Source organism: Canis lupus, chromosome 20 (assembly GCF_011100685.1).
Source record: "Canis lupus familiaris isolate Mischka breed German Shepherd chromosome 20, alternate assembly UU_Cfam_GSD_1.0, whole genome shotgun sequence".
Taxonomy (NCBI): Eukaryota; Metazoa; Chordata; class Mammalia; order Carnivora; family Canidae; genus Canis; species Canis lupus.
Window position 1 is genome coordinate 28,198,131 of NC_049241.1, and position 23,846 is coordinate 28,221,976.

At 37.9% G+C, this 23,846-nt stretch overlaps 1 long non-coding RNA gene across 1 annotated transcript; it reads right to left on the reverse strand.

The window, feature by feature from the left end:
• Nucleotides 1-15,562: 15,562 nt before the first annotated feature.
• On the reverse strand, nt 15,563-22,830 carry LOC111091439. The gene is made up of 3 exons (XR_005374437.1): nt 22,486-22,830; nt 20,431-20,538; nt 15,563-15,735 (listed from the first exon to the last, which is right to left on the reverse strand). It is a non-coding gene; the product is annotated as an uncharacterized LOC111091439 (long non-coding RNA).
• Between the last annotated feature and the right edge of the window lie 1,016 nt (nt 22,831-23,846).

Sequence of the window (23,846 nt, forward strand, 5' to 3'; positions counted from 1 at the left end):
TGTATTCATCGTGTCTCACCTGACCATCTATCATTCAGGTAACAGATTTCAAGTAAGAGGTGGAAGAACAAAGCTGAACAGAGAGGTTGTAGAAGTAAAATGGCTCCTAACAATAAATTATTAGATAAATGAATCTCACAAGAAAAACTGACATTTGTGACCATATTCATAACACAAATTAACTCAATCCTTCTATCTCTGCAAGGAAAGTCTTATGAATCCCCATTTACAGAGGAATTAAATGAGATTCAAAGAAGCTAAAAAAAAAAATGCCCACAAGGTCACACAGCCCAGAAGTGGAAGGGCCTGGATTGAGATGAAATGAAAGAGAATGTATCTCTACATTTTAGGGAAATTAATTTTCTTCACCACTTCCAAGAGATAAATTCCACCAATATTTTCCCATGTTGGATGCCTTTAGAAAGCAGAAAAGCAAGATGAGAAATAAGGACAGAATGGAGAGTCAAATAAAAAAAAAAGAAGGACATGAATCATTCCTGGTTTTCCTTTTTTGCACCCTCTCTAACACGTGCAGGTCCATGTTTATAGCTGGCATACATCATACTCATGACCTCTCTCATTTATGGCATCTTTTTTTCCTCATCCTGGAATATCTTTCCTGATATTTCTATGTCCTGTTCATGGAGGCAAATCTGAATTGAAGCTCTGATTTTACTTAAATCCATACTTAGACTATTCCTGACTGTTTTAGTCCATAGTGATGCAATTTTTCTGAACCAATAGTCTAATAGATTCTATTAAATCCTGCCAATGCCAATGACCTTAAAGTTATTACACACAAATCCAGTTTGTCTCAACAACTCAATCTCAATCTTGGTTTCCATGTCTTCAGTTATTTCCTGTTTAATAGCATTCTTACTCATAGAAAAAAAATGTTAAAAGTCTTCACTAAAAGAAATATATGATTAATAAATAGATAATAAACACAATAAGAATTGATAGTGGAATGTGAGTGGAATCCATGTGGCAGCTCAATAGAATTGGCCAAGACATAACATTCTTATGGGATAGTTTCAGGCTTTTTCCATCAAAGTCATCTCCAGGAGGCTCTTGAGACAATGGGTACAGCCTCCAGTCTGGAGGAACTTTGATGGTCTGCAGGAATGGGAAAATTCAAGCAACTGTTGGTATCGTCATTGAGCTCTGTCCGATACAGCCCAGTAAGCTATAATGGGGACTGCAGCCTTAGCCAAAGGAGGTATAGCCAAGCAAAGTGGAGAAGAGGCCACTTTACAGCTGATAGCATTTCTCACCAGGTGTTTGTTTTTGTTTTTGTCTTTAAATAACTCAGAGTAATTCCAAATTTGGAGGAGTTTGTATTTAAGAGTGTGAAAGAAAATATTGATGGCCTGGGCCATAGAAAATATGGAATTGGTTTTAAATTTAAATGGTATTTAATGGTATTCTTTTTTTAAATACCAAAAGAATCTTTTCTCAATTTTTGGTCATCATCACAATATAATAGCTACTGATAAGACATACTATTAAGCTTAATTTGCATCATTAATATTTTCTCTATAACTTTCTTAAATTTAGACAGTCCACAAAACAATAAATCAAGCCTTGATTTTTGGTATTTGGCAATCCTATGGTGTACATACTCCCACCATGACCTGTTTCAAATTACATCCCTGGTGGTAGAGTTTGGAAAAGATACACTGTAACCCACAGAGACAATAGACAATGAAGTCAAGTAATTAGGAAACTAAGTTTTGAGTACTTATTACCTTTGTGTTCAATACAATTTATTTAATTATAAGTTTGTATGATTTATATTTTAATAAGGGCTGTGTTCAACAACCAGCTTGAAAATTCCTGAAAATTAAACAATTAGCTCTTGCAAGCTAAGACAAGCCAACTTCCGCACACCTATCCCCTCTTGCGCTACTTTCTATCTCATTATGTTGAGATCATTTTCATGTAGTACTTATGAAAATCTAATATTAGAGTATCTACTGTGTGTTTTTTGTCTATTTCCCACACCTCTATAAAAGAGACATTCATGGGCAGCCTGGGTGGCTCAGCGGTTTAGCGCCACCTTCGGCCCAGGGCGTGATCCTGGAGACCTGGGATTGAGTTCCATGTCGTGCTCCCTGCATGGAGCCTGCTTCTCCCTCTGCCTGTGTCTCTGCCTCTCTCTCTCTCTCTCTCTCTCTATCTCTCAGGAATAAATAAATAAAATCTTTTTTTAAAAAAAAGAACAGACACTCATGAGAATAGCAACCTTGCTGTTTTTCATTGTATTATATACCCACAGCAACTAGAACATCCCTGGCACCCTGGTACAAGCTCAATATCTATCTACCAGAAGCTGAATAAATTCAGGATATAAAACACCTGCCAATTAAAAGATAAATCAACTAATAGAACCTGGTCTAAGGCAATGGCAGGCATTTCAGATGAAGACATTCATAACACCAATACACATAGAAGATAATCAACTTCAGTCGAAAGTAAGCAGATGTCTTTGTTACAATTACTATTCACTCTCCTCCTACCCTGTCCATAGCTGGGAACTAGTTCTTACCATACCTCCCCATTTGAAGATTAAGCTAAATTTGAAAACATCATCCTCAAATGTAGGTGTCCATGAGAGTCTGACTCAGAAGGCCTGTGATTGTATTTTTTACTAAGTACCATAGATGGCTCTGATACTGGCAATTCAAGGGTTTCTCTTTGAGAAGTGTAGTGGTGACGGATACAGTGTTCTTAGCCTTGGCTGAACATAAGCATTAACTGGGTCAGGGCCAGGGAAAAGGGGCCTGGGAGGGTATTAACAATAAGACATTTGACCGTCATTGCTTCTCCTTATGTACAGTAATTGAAGATTTTTTCCTGAGCTTTTTAAGAATTATTTTTTTATGAGATTCTTTGATGCCCAGTGAAACCTGAGGTCTAACATATGTAAGAAAATAAGCCTAGTTAGCAACACTTCTTTATCTCCATATGTATAAATTACTTATCTGAAGATTAAATTTACTGAGCTTGAAAATTATAAAACTTTGTGTCTTAAAAATCTATTTCAGGGACTCTTGGCTGACTCAGTTGGTAGAGCATGTAACTCTTGATCTCAGCGTCATGAGTTCAAGCTACATGTTGGGCATAGAGCCTACTTCACACATATATAATCTGATCTTTTCCATGGTCTCTTTTGAAAGATGTCTACACATTTAATATGCAGATATGTATGTCTTTAGCTTCATACAGACAGTTGACTGGTTATATAAGTGTGGACTGCTAGCTGTCCCCAGCCAGCTGTGTGAGCTTGAATGGATTCCCTAACCCCACATTCCTCAGCTTTCCCACAGGGTTGTTGTGAGGATTATGTGACTCTATACATGTGTAGTCCTTAGAACAACCTAGAAGTTCATGAGTCCTCTTTTAGTATGTTCTTATGTTATTAACCATTAGGATAGCTGCAGCTCCAGAAATGTACATCCTTATAGGAGAGGAAAAAGCCAATACTGAAAGAGAAAAACCAACTGATGATTTTAAAAATTGCACCAATCCATATCAACATCCTGTACTAGTTAGCCATTGCTAGCTTGATAATAACTGCAGTTTAGCCTTTGCATAAATTACCTGATGTGTTGCACTTGTTCTCAGCAACTCTGCAAAATAATAAAACTCCTCAAGACTTCCAATAAGATGAGCATCAGGTTATTTCATATTATTCTGGAACCGGTAAAGAAAATTTCAAGTGGCAGCCAGCACCATCTTTCAAATGACTTTTCAGAAATGGAGGAAATTATACCATTTTCACTTCAAATCATTCACCAGGGAAGTGAAGCAGATTCTCACAGGGAACCAGGTCACCAAGAGAAAAATTCTAAAGGCCATTTATATGGCATTGCTGTGATGATCCTGGAGACAATTGACCAAATTGTCCCATATTCCCCCCAAAGCAGTCAGGTTTTTTGATAATTCAATTTATGAAGTAGAATAGTAATATGGCTTATTCTAAATATTATTGCTTGGCTTCACATAGGTTTTGTACTTTATAAAAATGATATCATATTGGATATATTTCTGCAAATAGATGGTTTTTGCCCAAAATTATGTTTTTGAGATTCATCCTTGTTAATTCATAGATCTGTGCTTTATTTCATTCATGTCTATTTTGCCTTGGTGTGAATTGGCTGAAACTTATTGGATATTTTGTTCTTAGTGGACATTTGGGGTTTAATTCTTTGTTATTACAAGTAATAGTGGCATAATCTTTCTTTTATATACACATGTATTAAAATTGTAAAGAAAGTAAGAGAATGATAAACAGAAGATTCAGGATAGTGGTTCCTCTCAGAGGTGAGGAAGGGAAATGAGCATCAGAGAGAGTGTTGCAGGATCATCAAAGGTATGATAATATTCTACTTAAGGTAGGCATGTAAATAGTATGTATGTGTATATACATGCATGCATACATACATGCATCAATATATAGAGATCCATACATTTTATTATATATATGAATTTATAAATATATACACAGGCTTAAAAGTTTTTTTAATTTGAGATAATTTTGAAATAATTCACACAGTGTTTTAAGAAATAATAGAGATCCTTTTAAATTTTTTTTCAAGATTTTATTTATTCATGAGAGACATAGAGAGGGAGAAGCAGACTCCCTGTGGGGAGCCTGATGCAAAACTCCATCTCAGGACCCTGAGCCAAAGGCAGATGCTCATCTACTGAGCCACCCAGGTGCCCAACAGAGACCCTTATATCCTTCCCCAAGCTTCCCTGAGTGGTAACAACTTATGTAACTGTAGTATAATATCACACTATGTAATTGGCATTGGTACAATCTATAGACCTGATTCATATTTCACCAGTTTTGTGTACAGTCATTTATGTGTGTTTTCTATTTAGTTTTATGCAATTCTATCACAGTGAGATTCATGGAACTATGACCACAGTTAAGACACAGAACTGTTCCATCATAAAGGTCCCTCATGTGATACTTTTATAGCCATAACCACTTCCTTTCCTTCCCCTTTTCTGAACCCATGGAAGCCACTAATATGTTCTCTATCTCTACAATTTTGTCATTTCAGGAATGAAATAAATATGAATAAAACAGTATGTAACCTTTTGAGATTGGCTTTTTAGACTCAGCAAGTTTAAAGATGCATCCAAGTTGTGTGTATCAATAGTAATTCCTTTTTATTGCTGAGTAGTAGTCCATACACATACTGTTAAATTGTGCCATTATAAAAAAAGAAAACATAATGGTTTCATTAGATGGTAGATTTAAAAGAGGTTGTGATAAAAAATGAAAGATTTTCAACACACCCTTGCTTTTTAAATGAAACATTTTGAAGCAAGAAAAGAAATGTATAATTGGCTATTTGGGAATACGTAGACTAGGAGAAACTATATGTGACCTCAGGAACCCAACTTTGAGATTTTGATTTCTGTTAATACATGATGTAGTCAGTTTTCCATTACTGGAATCAAAGGAAAACATAGATTCCCAAAGGATGCTAATTGTTGATTTGTCTGAGTTCACTGCATGGGACATAACCAAGGAGGGTAGGCTGGTAAAATATGTGGGCTAGTAATTCTAACACAATTTGCACATCTTGATGTTTAAACCAAAAAGAAAGCAAGTTCTACTAGGCTTCTATCCTCCCATCATTTTTAGTCATTCTTTCATGTAAGAATTTGCCCATTCATTCATTTAACAAACGTGTTTAAGTGCCAACTGTATACCAGCACTAGGATCTAGTTCCTGCTACAAAAAAATCAAACAGCCTAAAAAAAGAAGAAAGACCAAAAGAATTGGAATTCCCTCTCATCTAGTCATATACTCTTTTACCAACCCTGATATTTCACTCTAGTTCATAGAGAAAATAGAGGCAGAAAGAAAGGAAGCAATTTATATAAGGTCACATAGATGGAAATCATGGACCATTGAAAATATCAGTGTGAGGCACCTGAGTGGCATAATTGGTTAAGCACCTGACTCTTGATTTCAGCTTAGGTCACAATCTCAGGATTGTGGGATCGAGCACTGCAAGGTTTTTGCACTTGGGCATAGAGCCTCTTGATATTCTCTCTCTCACTCTCACTCTAACTCCACCTAAATAAACAAACAAATAAATAATAAAATAAACTATCGATGCAATGTACTCACCATACAGGAGTAATTCTGGAGATGGGGTCTTCAGGCCCAGGCATCATACCTTTAGGCACTTTTTTCTTTTTTATCAACTTCAGAAAGTTTACTGATGAGTCTGACATTTTTTTCTTAAATATATTGTTATAGCTTGTGTTAATTATTATGATTAAAATTGCACTGAACTATTCATTGTTAACTATGAATAAATTTTTAAAACTATTATTTTGTAGGCACTTCTGAAAACTGAATTCCTGAGAAAGACTGAGCCTTCCATATTTAGCTTCCCAGAAGATTCTCATGAACATAAGTCTGGGCACCATTCTAGAGAATTTCTATTAACTATTCCATTATTGGAAATTAATTTCCTTCCACAGTGTGTAGGGAAATTAGCTCAGGTTATTCTTTTATCCGAAGGAAGAAATGAGCAAGCCAGTGTGAACCCCCACAGGCCTTCCTTTCCTCCCTTTTCTTCTGTTTTCTTTCTCTATTCTCTCTCAAGAATACAAGGAAAATGGCTTCCTTTATTCCTTTGTTTTGGCATTGCATCAGTACAGCCCATTTCTCGCTCCCTGAGCATCCTGAGAAAAAACAGAGGGCAGCAGACCAATGATAAAAAGAAGAAACCTTAACCAGGTTGCTTAGGGAAAGGGTCTTCTGAGCAAGGCATGAAATCTCTGGCAACTGCTTCCTTCTCAGATTCCTTTAAAACCCTTTATCCAGAGTTCCAGCTGTTGCCCTGCCTGGAACATCCTGGTTGGTCAAGAACACTCTAAGTCTAGCCAGACTGCCCACAGAAGAGGTTTTTGGTTTTTGTTTTGTTTTATTTTGTTTCATCACCTCTGAGCTTCATGGGTGGCACAGCTCCAACTGTAAAGGTGTCCACATCAAGCCCATGCAGGCAGATAAATGGACCCAGTTGCCTGCTTCGTAATTCAGTTGTAGGAGACAAGCCACAGAACAAGGAGGCTTACCTTACTTGAACTTACTTGGTCAGAATTCTCTCTCTTCAAGTCATACACTCTTTTATCAACACCACTATTTCTGTCTGGTTTCTAGATGAAAAAGTTAAGTCATAAAAAGGGTACAAAATTTATCCAGGGTCATTACAGATAGAAGTGATAGATCATTTAAAATACCAACCAGGGCAGCCCAGATGGCTCAGCGGTTTAGTGCCGCCTTCAGCAGAGGGCGTGATCCTGGAGACCCAGGATCGAGTGCCACGTCAGGTCCCCTGCATGGGGCCTGCTTCTCCCTCTGCCTGTGTCTCTGCCTCTCTGTCTCTCTCTTTCAATCTCTGTCTCAAATAAATAAATAAATAAATCAATAAATAAATAATAATAAATCTTTAAAGAAATAAATAAAATACCAACCAGTGGGATGCCTGGGTGCCTCAGTCAGTTAAGCATCTGCCTTCAGCTCAGGTTATGATCCCAAGATCCTGGGATCAAGACCTGGGACTGGCTCCCTGTTCAATGGAGAGCTTGCTTCTCCCTCTCCTGCCCCTTCTCCTCATGCTCTCTATCACTCTCCCCTCACTCACTCTTGCTCTCTATCTCAAGTAAATAAATAAAATCTTAAAAAAAAAACCCACACACAGTGAATTAACACAGGTATGTATGTATGTATGTATTTAATTTAGCTTCATGCCTAGCATAGAGTCCAATACAGGGCTTGACCCCGAGATCAAGACTTAAACTGAAATCAAATCAAGAGTGAGATGCTTAACCAACGGAGCCTCCCACCCCCCCCCCACCCCCCCCAGTCTGAACAGCCATCACTTAGGCCACTGCCTTTCAATTCTGGTAGGGTTTGGGGGTGGAACTTAAAATCCAAACAATCAAAAACAGGTTGGGGTTCTCAACCTAAGGAGGGGTTCTCAGGATCCAGTACTAGGGATAGGATTCTGATCAGCTGATGTGAAACAGGGTCTGGGGCTCTGTGTTGTTGTTGTTTTAAGATTTTTTTATTTATTAATTTATTTTGTAGAGAGAGGGTTCCAGTAGAGGTCTAACTCTGACATTGCTTTGCTTGTTTGTGGTCAGAAAGCAACATCTGCCACGTAGGTCCCTAGAATTTCTCAGATGTTTGGCAGACATTTATCTGGGGTTGGTTGGCTTCACTGTGAGTAAACATGTGCTCTGGCTTCTTTTGTGCTGAATAATAGTTTCATAGGATCTAATTTCACAGATAAAATGCAGTATTGATCATTCTATTTTAGGATTTGGTACACAGATATTGGAGCAAGAAGTGGTGAAATGCAACCCCAGGGAGAAATAATTCAGTTTCCCATGGAAATATTCTGCTTCTAAATTTGCTCCTGAAGACAATGTAGGGAAATCAAATGTGTGAGTCAGGCAAGATTGTAACACCATTAGCTCTAAACCATTTAAATGACAAATAAGGTTATAAAGACAGGGTTAAATCTGGGACACTCACTCTTTAAGGGAGACTTTAGATGTGTGCTCTGACTTGCGACTTACAACAAAGCCAGGCAGATGGTAATTAATAGCATTTTCCCAGAAGGTGGAATAAAATGAAAAAGATTTGTAAGTGCTTACCTCTTTACCCATGGAGAAGTGGTAAATAAAAATACCATTTATCCAATATCTCCAAGAGATAAAAATAAGTGTATTTTTGGATAGCAAAAAATGTCAAAATTTTACTTTAATCATTCTTTTTGAAAATTATTTAAAATATATTATCCATTTTCCCTACCAAAGCACACAGCACTTTTATGCTTATTTGGGACTTAAATGATGACAATTAGTTACAGGACCGTGTATAACAAAATAATACTCTCCAGCATTACTGATTTGTTCTTTCGCCTAAACTGAAACTAAATGGCCCCTGTCTGCTGTTCTTTGAGTTCACCTATCTTTGCTCTTTCTCACAGTCACTTCCCCTATGTCTATGTCTATTTCTGGTGGTCTTGGCTTCTATTCTTCTTGCTTCTTCCCTCTCTTGAAGTCTGGGAATACAGGTGACTAAGCTTGTTAGAACTATTTTCAACATAAGAATAAACAGGTTCTGAACAAAATAGTGGAGAGTTCCCCTATGACTAAGGGAAAAAAATTACATTGTCTTGATGACTTGTATTTTCACTCTCGAGAGTTCTTAGGCTCCAGGATAATGCAATCAAATCAATGTTAGATTAGTGTGGTTTTACTGTATTTTGTAAGTAAAATTAATCTCATCATCTACCCTGAAAATAATAAAATATCTAGGTCAAATTAGTTATGCTTCTGAGTTTTACATTTGGCACCAAATTTTAACCACAGAATACTCCTGACTTGGTGAGGCAGATATTCCACATTTTCAAATAATGAAATGATTATTCAAATGGTTTACTGATTTTCCAAGAGCAAGCAAGGAGTTAGACTCAAACTTGGCTGTATAGATCACAGAAACTGAGGCCTCATTCTAGACAAATTATATCAGAACCTCTAAACAGTGCAGCCTAAGCATCAGCATTTTTTAGAAAGCTGCACAGTTACCATTTTCAAGAGCATCAACATGTACCAAATAGCAAAGAATTAAATCTAACAAAAGATATACAGGACTATTTACTATTGAAAACTAAAAATGCTATATAAGAAAACTTTGGTAAATATATCATGTACATGAATAGGAAGAAGACAATATTACAAAGTTGTCATTTCTCCAAAACTGATCAATATATTCAATGCAGTCTCAATCAGAAATCCAGGAGGTTGATTTTGGTAGAAATTGACACATTGATGCTAATTAAAATGAAATGCAAAAAGCCATTTGTATTCAAGAGTATCTAGAAGAAGAACAAATCTGTAGGACTTACATTTAGATAAGAAGAACTATTGTGAACCTGTAATAGTTAAGCCAATGTAGTATTGGTGCAAGGATATAAAAATAGAAAGATGGAACAAAAAAGAGTCCAGAAACAGATGCAGACATACATAGTCACCTGGTTTACAACAATAAAAGGCTGTCATGAGTTGAGAAAGGTGAATGAAGCTGGGTCAACTGGACTTTCAAATAGGAAAAAAATGTACCTTGACTCCTACCTCACTATATGCAGATGCTAATCCCAAGTGGATTTCATATCTAAATGAAGAAAACAGAATAGAAAACTTCCAGGAGAAAAAAACAAGAAATATTTATGAACATAGAGCAGGTCAACATTTCATAAATTGACACTAAAAATACTAGCTATAAAGAACAACCTGATAAATCAGGTTATATTCAAGTTACGAATTTATGTCTATCAAAACAGAGTTAACAAAGTTTAAAAGAAATCCCTAGATTAGAGGAAGATATTTACAATATACAAATCCAACAGAGATTCATATCCAGAAGGTATTAACAATTCCTGCAAGTCAAGAAGAAAAAGACAGAAATCAAATAGGAAATTGGGCATAAAACTAGGGCAATAACTTTAAAACAGAGGTTATATAAATGATCAGTAAGTATAGGAAAAAGTACTCAATTTCATTAATTATCAGGGAAATGCACCTTAAAACTGCTAAGAAATATGACTACATACCTACCAAAATGGTGAAAATGACAGACACTCAATACCAAGTATAGAGGAGGATATGGAGCAACTAGAACTCTTACACACTATAGGTGGGCATGCACAACAACATGACTGCTTGGCAGTATCTTCTAAAGCTGAACATACAAATGTCCTGTGACCTAGAAATTCTACTCCCAACAGAAATATGTCCCAACAGAAATTTCCCTATGTATACCAAAAGACACATCCAGAAATGTTCACAATAGCACTATTGAACATAGCTTAAAGCAGAACAGGAACCAATTATCCATCAAGAATGGAATGGATAAATTTTTATATTCACACAATGAATAGTGGGGAAATCTCACACACAAGACACCTGGGTGGCTCAGTAGTTAAGCATACATTGCCTTTGGCTCAGGGCGTGATCCCAGGATCTTGGGATGGAGTCCCTGCATCAGGCTCCCCTCCCCGCAAGGAGCCTGCTTCTCTCTCTGCCTATGTCTCTGCCTCTCTCTCTCTCTGTCTCTTGTGAATAAATAAATAAAATCTTGAAAAAAAAATCTCACACACAATGTTGAGTAAAAGAAGTCAGATGCCAAAGACTATATTCTGATTTTTCCAATTATAGAAATGTCAAAAATAGCCTAAAGTCATCTATTGTGTTTTTGTTTGTTCGTTTTGTTTTTTGCATATAAAGGATTTATTTTATCTATTTATTTTTAAAGATTTTATTTATTTATTCATGAGACACACACAGAGAGAGAGAGAGAGAGAGAAAGAGAGAGAGGCAGAGGGAAAAGCAGACTCCATGCAGGGAGCCTGACGTGGGACTCGATTCCAGGACTCCAGGATCACCACCCGGGCCAAAGGCAGGCGCTAAACCGCTGAGCCACCCAGGGATCCTCTAAAGGATTTATTTTAAATGTTTCATCTATAATGTTAGAAGTCTGGAAAGTGTTTACCCTGGGTCAGGGTAATGAATGCAATGGGATATAGAGGGGTTTTCTGAGATGCTAATAATGTTCTGTTTCTTGATCAAATTAAGTGTGTACATCAGGCTGTACACTAATGATGAGGACAAGTCTTTTTGCATGAAATATTCAGTAAAAATTAGAACAAATAGAAATCCCTTGGGCACCCCCGGTGGCGCAGCGGTTTAGCGCCGCCTGCAGCCCGGGGTCTGATCCTGGAGACCCAGGATTGAGTCCCGCGTTGGGCTCCCTCCATGGAGCCCGCTTCTCCCTCTGCCCGCTTCTCCCTCTGCCTGTGTCTCTGCCTCTCAGTCTCTCTCTCTCTCTCTGAATAAATAAATTAAAAAAAAAAAAAAAGAAAAGAAATCCCTCTGGGTGATCCTACTATGCAGCTGGAGTAGAAATCCACCTGTCTAGAGATCATATCAGGTTTCTTCCATCCCTCTCTTTCTTCCCTTCCCAGACCCACCTACCTAAGCCTTCCTCTCCCTAATTCTAGCTCCAGAGTGTCAAGGACTGTCTGGTACAAAAGATACAGATGGGAAGAAGCCATCATCTTGCCTTCAAGAAGCTAAATGTTTTCTCATCTATTAGCTTCAGCCTGCCAACTGACAATAAGATTAACCTGTCACACTGCAGTTGCTACAAGGTAAAGTTGTTACTAATTACAGCTGCCACAGATATCCTCATGACCTTCTTGAATCATTATAATACTAGTACACAAGACATGACCATACCATGGGCAGACTCAACTGCAACAGGTATTAATTACACAGGATTTTATTGGGCATCATTTGACTCAAGTATAACAGAGTATGTGTAATAATGAACTGAGTTACTGGCACCCACATGATGTTTCCAGTGTATCTGGCATAAGGATCATTCCACACCCAGTGGGATGATCCTATTCCCCATCAACACTACTTGCTTTCCTGATCATAGATAGTGATATTACTCATTTTATTGTTCTGTTTTTCACAAGCAGTGTGTGAAAATTAGACTCTCAACCCTACTATTGATTATTTCTTCTACCTCTCTTGACATACACTTTGAAATAAACAAAAATAAGCATGTTTCTGCAGAATCTTGACTTCACATTTTCAGAACACTTCTCCATGCTCAATCTCTGTCCTCAGGTGCTTCCAATAACCAAGGCACCAAATGACATAGAAAGTCAAAGCCAATCATCTTTATCTTGCACAGCACACGCTGTCTTTTCAGAACATGGTCATTGATTATCTGACCATGGTCATTATGCCAAGGTTTGCTTTTGCAAACAAACAAAAGATGACATACCCTTGGCCTGAATCCTGCCTTTAGTTTACATTCTCTCTGACTGCTATAACCAGAAAATCTAAATAGTCAGGTGGAAAAGGGCCCTGAGAAATTACCAGCTACTTCACTCTTAGGCACAAATTCCTTTCTGCCTATACCTTCCCTCTAACCTAGATAAACCATCTTGATAATAACACTTATAATGTTTCCAAGAAAGGGGTATTCATTAGTTCACTGGTTGCTACTTACCCACATTCAGGTTCCAGACTATATGTTACTTTCCAGAGCAGCCTTCTCTTGCCCTTCCAGAAGAGTTTAGGTCCCCATATTATTAACTTTCACATAATCATATAATTTTCTTTATAGCACTTAGTCCAGTTTCAACTAATTCATTTTTGTACTTATTTGTCTTATTCACCAATATATCTTCAGCAGTTTGCACAATACCTGGCTCATAGTTATATGCTCAGTAAATATTATTAAATCAATGAGTGAATGAATGAATGAATGAATGAATGAATAAGAGCTTCCTATGGTGTTTTTTTGGAGTTGGAAGGGTTTTTTTCTTTTCTTCCCTAAGATTATTTTCTCTTGCTCTAGATAAAGCACATCATCTCTTGTTCTGTCCTCAGTAGAGATGAATGGCAAACAGGTGGCCAACAGCTCCCATGTCAGAACCCTTCGCATAATCATAAATCATGACAAAGATACTTATTCTAAAGTTTTTATGTCTTAGCAATTTTCTCTGAAGGAGAGCTAGGTCATGATATCCAACTCAAAAAAAAAAAAAAGGAATAAGGAATAAAGTCATCTAGATACTCTTGATTGACATTAGTACTTGGGACCTTGATGTATCTGAGATTTTTCTTGAGATCTTGACTTAATCCTTCTGACTTTCTAATTTTGGGTGTCTTCACAAATTATGAAACTGAATGGGAACAAACTAAGGGTATCCTGCATATATGTATCTTTTACCTTTATTCATTCATCCATTTGTCAAATATTTTTAAGAAAATAGAATGTGTTTAGTCCTGTGCTAAGCACTAGAGATCTAGTAGGGATGGAGAGAAACAGGGTCCTGTCTTCAAGATCCAGTCAAGACTGGGGAGAAGGGGTAGTTAGGGAAGTCTTTCTGGTATAGGAGTTGCCTAGATCAGTGATTTAGCACCTATCCTAGTCGACTACAGGGCTTATTAAACACAGATTACTGGACCACACCCCCATTTTCTGATTGTCTAGGGGATCCTGAGGTTCTGTATTTTTTTTTGTTTTTGTTTTTTTTTTTTTTTTTACAATTTCCCAGATGATGCTAATGCTACTGATCTGGGGACCACACTTTTAGGGCCACTGACTTGGATGAATGGAATATTAAATTAGAACATAGAAAAAAATAAATTAGAACATAGTTAGATTTAATAAGTATTTGCTGGATGGATAAATGAATGGATGCATCAATCAGCCAATCAGTTGAAATCCATCACTACATCAATAGCATAAAACCCCAGTAAAAGGAGGCCACAGAGATGGATTTTAAAGTAGCTTATTTACTACAAAGTAATGAAAGACTCTACCCCTTCTCTCCCTATGGTCCCTAACATGACTCATCACTAGCAAATGGTATGGCTGGAATTAATCAGGCTGCTTTTCCTATTTATGTCTTGTTCTATCTGGAGTTGCAATGGGCATTGCCTCCTCCGGAGTGTAATTTGGGCTGACTCATTTCCCAAGTTGCTGATAGAAAGGTCAGCATGCCTCCAGTTTACAGCTGATGGCATATAAGGAGCTATCAATCATAAGTTGCACATCAGAGAGATTAGCCACCTTCATATGTGTTCCTTCTTGGTCACCTTGCCAAGAATCCAGCAGATCATTTGAACTAAAGGTTAAAAACTCACATTGGCATATGTCTGTGAATGGAATACGCAGCTAGCAGCATAGAAATTATACTAGTGTGGGGGCACCTGGGTGATGCAGTCAGTTAAGCATCTGACTCTTGATTTCAGCTTGGGTAATCATGCTGGGGTTGTAAGATGGAGTCCTGAGTGGGGCTCGTGTTGAGTACAGAGTCTGCTTGGATTTCTCTCTCCCCCTCTGTCTCCCTCTACCCCTTCTGCCTGTTCTCTCTCTCTTTAAAAATACATAAATAAATCTTTTTAAAAAGGAAATCACATTAGTCTCATAGAAAATATTTAAGTGCCTGAGCTTTGTTCTCATTCAGACAGAGGTGTAAGTCCTGATTCTGCCTCCTAAAAATTAGATGATCAACATCCCTAATCTTCAATTACTTCAACTCTAAAACAGGCATAATGGTAATAATGAACTCATGAGACTGCTGCACATGATGTGCATAACATGTTTAGCACAATACTAACCTCATATTAACCATTCAACATATTTTAGTTAGCACTGTTGCTCTTTAGTTTCTCAAACTGTTTTCCTCTATTAATGCTTTTGTACATTATCTTTTGTAAATAATAAACTTAGATTTGGCATATACCCTTCTTTTTTTAAAAGATTTTATTTATTTATTCATGAGAGACACAGAGATAGAGGCACAGACACAGGCAGAGGGAGAAGCAGGTTCCATGCAGAGAGCCCGATGTGGGACCCGATCCTGGATCTTGGAACTCCCCCCCCACCCCCCCCACCCCGCGCCAAAGGCAGATGCCCAACCCCTGAGCCACCGAGGCGTCCCGGCATATACCCTTCAATTGCCTTTAGACTGGGTCAAGAGGAAGAATTTCACTGCTTGGATTTTCAGTTCTGAGCCAGAAAATGGAGTGATTCATATTCAGCTAATTTCTTTTTTCCACATAGTATAAAGATTACTACTCTGGGCCAAGATTCATTCCCTGTTAAAGATACCAAGAAAAAAGCTATAGAAGAAAATAACTGTCTTCCTTATAATCAGCTTTAAAAGGTAAGGACACAATACTTCCAGTTTCCCTCCCCTACCCCCAAATCTTTTCTGAATCTAGCAGTATTACCTAGGATAAAAGCAACTGAATGAATATGGTTCCATATCAGCCTGGGGGTCAGACACCCCTGGTTTCCAGTCCTGGCTCTGTCACTACAAGCTGTGTGATCTTGGAAAAGTTACTTATACTCTCTATGTTGTTGTTTTCACTATTCTTAAAGTAATAATATTACTAATAATTATTGTGAGGATTAAATTAATCTATTTTCCAGTACTTGAAAAGTACTAAGTTCACATAAATGTCAGTTAGGTGAACTCAGCATCTTACCCTTTTATGTGACCCTCATTTTAATATTTCTGGATTTGTTGAAGGAGTCCATGCCCTTCAGATTGGAATGGTTTCAATTATAACCTCTTTCAACCTCCTCTTTTTAATATAAAAACCCTAATCCTTTTAAAGAGCCCACACCTCTTTCATCCCTTTTAATGTTATAGTCGCCTGGCAATTTCTCCTACAGCTGCTTCTTCAGTCTTTCTGGCAACACTAAATAAGACCTTTCTAAGGTAGGCCTTTCATCTACCCTGCCAAATGCAGGGCCTTGTCCATAATAGGCACTGGATATATATTTGTTGAATAGATGAATGAATAAATGCAGCCAAGACATTCAAAAGTAATCGTGGCATTAAGCTAAAAATAAGGCAGCTTTGTTTCTCTGTAGACATGCAATGGGGCTAAATTACCACATCCCCTTCAAAGAATTGTTCCAAATCAGTCACTCATAGGGAACTGTACAAAGCCCTATTAATCATAATGCTATTATAAAACACAAGGGTGGGAGAAGGGACTGTCTCCTCTGCGTTAGGCACCTTTTAGTTATTACTCTGGCCAAAAATCCAAGTCACCTAGACAGAACCAAGATCAAAAAGAAAATGCCTCAGCTCTCATCTCCAGGTGCCCTTGTTCACTGAAAATTGGCAAAAACCCAACTTGTCTGGAATCCCATGGACTGCTAGTGAGCTTTTGAAAAGGTGTATTAGATCATTTTACTCTCCTGTTCAAAACTATCCAGTGACATTCTGTGATACCTGAAACCCAGACTGCTCAAGGGTCCTGCTGATCTTTTTGCTCAATCATCGTCTCAGACAGCCATCACTTCACCCCATCCCCAATCTATCCCTAAGACAGAGCCCTGCAAACTTGTTCTGTGAAGAGCCAGAGAGTGAATATGTCAAACTTTGGGGAACATACCATCTCTGTTCCAACTACTCAACTTTGTCATTGTTACAGGAAAGTAGCCATAGTAAATGTATAAATTCACAACTATGGCTGAACTGTGGCTGTGTTCCAATAAAATGTTTTTTACAAAAGCAGGTGGCTTCCTGGATTTGGCCCATGGGCCATAGTCTCCCAACCTCTTCCCTAAAATAAGACCCCTTCCATAACCCCCTATCCTTATATCCTTGCATTTAGTTATTCACATTTGTTTGTTACTTCTCTGGTTCAGTCACTAGAATATGACCTTCAGAGGGACAGGACCTTTGTTTTGTTGACTGCAATGTTTCCAGCCCTAGGACATTTCCTAGCATATAGTGTGTGTTCAGTTGAATGAATGATCTCATCTCCTGTTACTTTTGCTGTCATTCACTGCTCTGATTTTCCTTCAGTTCTCAGGACATTCCAAATTCATTCTTGCTTTCTGGTCTTTGCACTTGCCTTTGCCTTCAGCCTGAAGCATCCTTCCTCCTTGCTTTTCATGTCCTCCTCTTCCATTCATTTAGTTCTTAGATCTTTGAAGTTGCCTTTCCTGATTATACTAAACAAAGTTTCTCAGAAGCTTCACCAACTCTTACTTTCCCCACAACATTTATTAAGAAGTGGAATTATCTTTTATTTGATTTCTGTTCATTGTCTCCCATGACTCCAGCAAGTTGATCCACCTCCTTAAAGCTTAGAAAAGTGTATGACACATAGGAGTTTTTCAATAAAAATGTGTCTAGAACAACAATGCTTTTCAAACTTCAGTGTTTATATGAATCACCTTTGCATCTTGTTAAAATGCAAATTCTAAGTCTGTGGGTCTGGGGCAGGGCCTTGAAATTCTGTGGGTCTGACAAGCTACCAGGAGATATTGATGCTGCTAGTCTATGGACCACATTTTGAGCAGGGAGAGTCTAGTGAATATTTTTGACTGCCTCACCTTTAGGGCAGGAAGTGGACTGTAGGCTGAGGATCTTTCAAAAAACATCTGACATGTTTGCCAGCCAGAGCCAAAGATCAAAGCGGGAGACCAATTCCATCCGTAAAAGCCATATCCAATGCAAAATGGTAAGGACAGATTTTCCTGAGTCACTTAAGTGGTTTTGGCCTCAGGCACCAGGTCTTCAATGAACAGGAATTGGCAACATTTCCTATAATAAATTCACCTTGAAAATGCTGAATCATCCATGGGGAACCAAAATGAATCTGTCTTCATTCTGTGTTCAGTTATGTCTCCATTTATTTCAACCACTCTACTGCATACATTAGGGGAGTTACTTGCTCTACACCTCAATGTGGTAACCCTGAGAGACCTCATATTTTTGCAGAGCCACAGATCATGCTGCTAGTGTAAATGGTGAGGACTTGACCTAAAAGAGAACTTCCTACCTCAAAACTGGAAGGGAATGTATCCACAGGGAAATATGATATGGTGGAGTGATTAAGAGCTGTCCTCTGGAGTCTGATTACCATTTAAACTCTGCATGACCTGGAGCACAGTACCTACACTCTTATCTTTTATTTATTTATTTATTTATTTATTTTTAAAATTTTTGCTCAAACAGGGTGCTGGACTCTTTTTTCTTTTTTCTTTTTTTTAAAGATTTTATTTATTTATTCATGAGAGACACAGAATGAGAGAAAGAGGCAGAGACACAGGCAGAGGGAGAAGCAGGCTCCATGCAGGGAGCCCGATGTGGGACTTGATCCCGGGTCTCCAGGATCACGCACGCCCTGGGCCGAAGGCGGCGCTGAACTGCTGAGCCACCCGAGCTGCCCAGTACCTACACTTTAAATGCCTCAGTTTTTTCCTCTTAAATGGAAAATAATGGCACCTGATGCTTAGCCTTGTTGTGATAATTAAGGGACAGAATTCTTTGTAAAGAACTTGGCATAGTATATGATACATGTGAGTATTAATTAATAATAGCTACAGTTTTTATTCTGCTTTACCATAGAATATTGTTATTATATTTATTTTTTTTGTTATTATACTTATTGAAAGTTATCTCATGTTTTAGAATTTGAAGAGTAGCTTTGCACATAATATTTAACACAATTATTTTAATATACCAGTTAAGATATAGAATTCTTACTATATACCAGGCATATATTAAGAGCTATGTTATCTCATTTAATCCTGAAAATAAATCTGTGAAGTGGATATTGGTGTCTCCATTCTGTAGATAGGGAAGCTGAGGCTTCAGATGGTGACATGGTTTGTTAAAGTTTACTCAACTGGTAGGATTGGAGCAAAGATTTGAGCCAGGTTTAGCTGACTTCAGGGTCAGCTAGCTATCCTTTACCTTCTAGCTATCCTTTACCACCTTGCTGGGGAGGTCATACATGTAATATAGATTTTGATGTCTTGGTTCTTGAACAAGAGATCTTTCTATTACAACACCAACTCTTAGGGTGCTTTTCTCTTCTGTGAGAGAATCCGTATGACAATCATCAAACATACTTTCAGGTCTAGCAATTAAGCTTCTGAGCTCTATTCTGATGGACTTTGCCAGCTTGTTTTCCATTTGTTTGTTTGTTTGTTTAATTTTTGTCACTGTAGACATCCTGTTTGATAGAGCTTTGGCCCAATAAATACTGTAACTTCAACCCTCAAGAAGGCCGCTCAATGACCATACTATCCCTTATGTTCTAGTTATCTATTGCTGATAATTAGCAACCATACCAAAATTTAGTAGTATAAAACAACAACAGATTCTGTGTCAGAAATTTGGAAAGGGCATAGGAAGGGCAGCTCTTCTTTGCTTACAATTTCTAGGGTCCCAGTTAAGAATACTTGGGGTTTAGGGAAGATTCTATTGTCTAGAGGCTGGAATCATCTAGCAGCGTCTTCACTCATATGCCTGACACTTGGGCTGGAATGAATCAAAGACTGGGCTCAGCTGGCACCATGGACCAGAGTACCTACCTGTGGACTCTGCATGTACCCTGGGCTTCTCACAGCATGGCAGCTCAGTACTCAAAGTACTCCCAAATGAGAGAATCTGCAGAACAAATGTTCTTTCAAGTCATCAGACTCATATTTAAGAGTCACATGGTATGATGTTTGTGTTCATTTGTGTTCTATGGTTCAATGAATCACTAAGAAATGCCCAGTTTCAAGGGTAAGGGAATTAGATTCTACCTCCTGTTGGGGGAAACAAAGCCACAATGCTAAAGAACATGTGTAATGGGAAATTGTTGTTATATCAATCTTTGGAAAATACAATCTGCTGCAATCTTCAATTCTATACTTTCCCTATTTTGTCATATTGAACATTACTTTGCAAGAGGCCAAAAGCTTCTCTACTGAAATGATCTGGAAATGAGGAAAAAAAGAATCCTCTTGAATACCCAATCTTGAATACTTACAGAAAAAAATTACCCTTCCATATGTAGCATGTCTTCAATTCATGAGCAATAATATTTTAGGCTTTTGGAGTTATCAAGATGTCTTTGTTAGGTACAACCAAAAGATTCCTAAGGTGAGAAAAAATATATGAAAAAAACTTTAATGAATAACTGTACCATTTATTTGCAACTTTAAGGCTGCAACATGCATATAATCCTCACAACCCAATGAGTTAAACAATATTCTAAGTTCTCTATAATAAGAAGAACGTTGAGGATTATAACCACTGAGTAACGGTTCAAGTTTCACTGAAATAGGAAGTAGTAGAGCAAGGAAGTGTTCAAGCCCAACTCTTTAAAGATTCATAGCCATTCAATGGTAATCTAGTGATCCTCCTTGGAGCATTTAGTTTCAAGCTCTCTTTTTAAATCAGGAATCTTCTTGTTTCAGGTGATAAAAATAAAACTAAAGCTAGCTCACATAAGTGGTAATCATGCCAGTTATAGGAGCTTCAGGCATAGCTGGATCCAGGAGCTCCAGCAATGTTCTTGGAGTCTGTCCCTCTCCATATCTTGGTTTTGCCTCCTCTTTTTTAATATTTTATTTATTAATTCATGAAAGACACAGAGACATAGGCAGAGGGAGAAGCAGGCTCCCTGCAGGGAACCCAATGCGGGACTCCATCCCAGAACCCTGGAATCATGACCTGAGCCAAAGGCAGACATTCCACCACTGAACCACCTAGGTTCCCCCTTGCTTCCTCTTCTGATTTCAGTCTTAAGTAGCCTCTCCCTATGTGGCGATAAAGATGACTACCACCAACTACAGACTGTATACTCTCACTTGAGCATAGCCAACAGGTGTTTAGCTTCTCTTCTCTATCAATTTGAGAAAGTGTCTGTTTTATTTCTTATCTGGATTAAATTCTAATTGAGCTCAGTTGGATCACAAATCTATTCATAAATCAATCACCCTTGAGCAGGGAGTTGAAATAAGATGGTTGGCCAGGTCTAGGTCAGACCTTCACAAGCAATATGGACTATGTATGGGGGAGGAGTGGTTTCCTAAAGGGATATCAACATGAGTATACAATGGCAAAATAATGGACATGGGGCAGCAAAAACATCAGGTGCTGACTACATTCTCATTTTACAGTTGGATAATCTTGTAGTTGGCAAGACTGATCCTTATTCCATTTTTATCAATTCTTTCCCTCTGGCTCCCAGTGTTCTATTATTGCATCTGTTCCTCCTTCCTTAGAGGAAAAGAGTTGACAAATTTATTCACACTAAGGTGTGAGTCACTCAATCACCAAAAATCCTTGCATTCTAGTTTCTATAATGAGCATTCACTCATTTGACTAATATCTATTGAGCATTCACTATGTGACAGCCCTGTGCTAGGTAAGCACTGTGGAGATAAAGGTGAAATAAGACAAGCAGGTCTTACATAGACTCAAGTATGTATTAACATTGTAATGGGAAAAGTAAGATATATTTTCATTTTTAAAATATTAAGGTCATCAGGGAAAGGCCAATTACTCACACATTTCCAAATTTGAGGAGGTCATAAATATTGCCTAGAACAGCTTTCTGACCTCCAATAGCTTCCAGAGCTCTGATTCAGCAAGTCTGGAGTAAGACCCAGGAATCTGAATTTTTATAAACACTCCCAGGTAATTTTGACGAAGATGCTTAAGGGACTTTACTTTGCTTTCCCATTAGTTTAACACAAAGGAATTATTCTCTAATGACTATATTTCTGAAATATAGAAATCCCTGAATCTCTCCTGAAAAAGAGAAATGTTGGAGCAAGGATGTCTTTCCTTTCAAAACATACTGCATAAGCAGCATCTAATCTGGTCTTTTCATAGAGCAGCCACCCCCACTTCCTGTATGTTGAGATCTGCAAAGTGGATAAAAGATGCTGTCGATGCCCGGCCCATAGTATCCGTCTCTTCACATTAAGAGCTGCTTCCTGTGAACATCTGAGCCTCTGTCTGAGGGTGTTTTTGTCTGGCTGTGGTTGCACACTTGGCCCATGCATGTCTAGGTGGAAGACTAGAGAATGAGTACCTTTAAGACAGCTGTCAGTCAACATTGGTTAGGGAGTTGGTGGATGCACACCCCTGCTTCCTTCTCATCCTTTGGGGTAGCTGAATCATATTCTGTCTCGCAGACTTCCCCCAAAGCTTTCATTGGCTTTCTTCCTGATCCTGTCTTCTTGGAATGTTCCCTGTGATCACTTCCTGTATAAATGAGCAGTCTTCTAATCCTTGGCTCACAGTCATCTTCTTGGGAAACAAAGCAAACACCCATGTATGTCTAATTGTAAAAAGCCATGTGCTGTGCTTGCATTTTTCTTAGAAATATTAAGTGCTGACAGTTGTCTTCAGGTTACATCAAAGAAGTTCCAATGAAGTATCTGAAAGAATCGAATGAGGGCTTAAATTAGAATGGATTCCTCAATATCTGACACACAAACTAATACACATGTCTTCAGTTATCAAGCACAAGGTGGAGACCTTCTTACTATTATTATTATTATTATTATTATTACTATTATTTTTACCATTCACTCTGAAAAGACTCAGCCCAAATGCTAAATAGTTGTTCTAAAGAAGGATTTGGAAAAGGAACAGACTGATGTTAAAATGTTATTGTACTAAAATAGTCATAGAAAGTGCAAAGAGTGTGTTTATTATGCAGAATGCATCCAAGCATGATTAGATGTTTGGCAGAAGAAAAACTAGGAAAGAGTGGAAAAAGCCGAGCAAAAACCAGCCAGACCCAAAGAATTACTCGAAAAGTGAATGAATAGAAAACTTCTTGGGATTTGAATGTTGATGAATAACTGGCATCTCCCTTCTTCATCTACTTGCAAATGGTAACAAATCATTCTGATGATAATTGCAGAATATATCTATTTATGACAAGCTGATGGACATGGAGATCATTCTATTTTATGTTCTATTGATTACCCCTCAAACTAATTCATGGGTTCTCAGAAGAACCCAAGACTAAAAGAGCAACACCAGCGCTTTGTTCCCTAACCCAAAAAGAGAAAGAAAAGAAAACTATTAGTTGAATGAACACATAAGGAAGAAGACAATTATTCAGAGAAGAAGGCTGGAGGCTAAGTTAAATACAGCTATTTCACTGCTTTGTGAAAGTTCATGTTAAGCCCTTTACTTTTACAAAAGACCTACATTAGTACCTGTTTTCATTAACCCCAAGATATCTGAAGAGGACTTTCACTTTAATAAAAAAGGTCAAAAGCAAAAATAGCATTCAGCTTGTGTTTTATTACAGTGAGTGCTTATAGAGACCGGGGTCAAAAAACAAAAACAAAACAAAAAAAAGAGACCGGGGTCACCCCACATACAGAGACTGGTTCCAGTGAGCTCCTTCCCATGGAACTACTCTCAGCACCTCAG